Raw genomic sequence first — 1,340 nt, 5'->3', positions numbered from 1 at the left:
ATGGCGTCGAGGGATCCGCTCATCGTGGGGAGGATCGTCGGCGACGTGGTCGACTACTTCGACACGGCGGCACAGCTGAGGGTGCGTACAACAACCGCAAGATCACCAACGGGTTCGAGCTGAGGCCGTCGCAGGTGGAGAACCAGCCGACGGTGCGGATCACGGACGCCGCGGGTCACTCTACACGCTCGTGAGTGGCCATACGTCTCCACTCATTTGGTTGCATGAATTCATGCATGTATGCACGCGCGTCGTTTGTTTTAAACATGCACCATGTGCACCATGTTTTTCTTTTCCAGTTTTGCTAGAACTCATTAAGATGAGATATAATTTGATCTTATTCACCTTTTATAGCTATTGGATGTGATGCTATAAGATGCGTGTGTGCTGACGTGGGTTGTATATGTTTTTATTTTTAAAGTGAATTAGACCAAATTATATCTCATCTAGATGAGTTCTAGGTACTAGGTGATGGTCGACCCTGATGTACCCAGCCCAACCAACCCTTCCCAACGGGAGTACCTCTATTGGTACGTGCATGCTGCCTAATTTAGCTAGCTTTACCCGTAGCTAGATACCTTTGTTTTTTGTGCATGCCATGCATGCACTTTGTGTGCTAACCAATTCGTGAGAAAAATATATAATAATGAGTGTATGTATATATTTATTACTACTATACTATGGAGAATTAAGCTAATTACTTCAGTTTAATTTCTTGACTACATACAGGATGGTGACAGACATACCAGACAGAGGTGACGTGAGCCGTGGTAATAAGAAAGTGACATGAGCCGTGGTAATAAGAAGTTAATTTACGTACAGACTACAAGCAAAAAACAGATAGTCCGATGAAAACCATTAATCAAACCTTTGCGTGTGTGCATGGCTGCATGCAGGAACTGAGGTGGTGGCGTACGAGAGGCCGCAGCCGACGGCGGGATCCACCGCGTGGCATTCGTGATGTTCCGGCAGGCGGTGCGGCAGGCCATCTACGCGCCAGGGTGGCGCTTCAACTTCGTCACCAGGGACCTGGCCGAGTGCTACGGCCTCGGTGCCCCGGTCACCGCCGCCTACTTCAACTGCCAGAGGGAGGGCAGCTGCGGTGGCCGGAGGTACAGCTAAATCGAGCAAGCTGGCTGGCACTACGTAGTACGTACAAGCGCGCGATCGCTTCATCCAAACGTGTCACACTAAATAAATGAATAAATGAATAAATATGTGTAAGCTAGATATATAGCTGCTTCAGATTACACATACTATGACACTGTGTAATACTGGCTATCTCGATCGGCAGTACGTACTTGTGCTGGAATATACCGTGTACTTGGTGCATGGTTTAA

The 1,340-nt window shown here is 47.9% G+C and overlaps 1 pseudogene; it reads left to right on the top strand.

Annotated features, from left to right (window-relative positions):
* On the top strand, positions 1–1,122 carry LOC123039591 (protein FLOWERING LOCUS T-like; annotated as a pseudogene).
* The last annotated feature ends 218 nt before the right edge of the window (positions 1,123–1,340 follow it).

This window comes from Triticum aestivum, chromosome 2B, assembly GCF_018294505.1.
Source record: "Triticum aestivum cultivar Chinese Spring chromosome 2B, IWGSC CS RefSeq v2.1, whole genome shotgun sequence".
In the NCBI taxonomy this organism is placed as follows: Eukaryota; Viridiplantae; Streptophyta; class Magnoliopsida; order Poales; family Poaceae; genus Triticum; species Triticum aestivum.
This window is presented reverse-complemented; position numbering and strand designations above follow the sequence as displayed.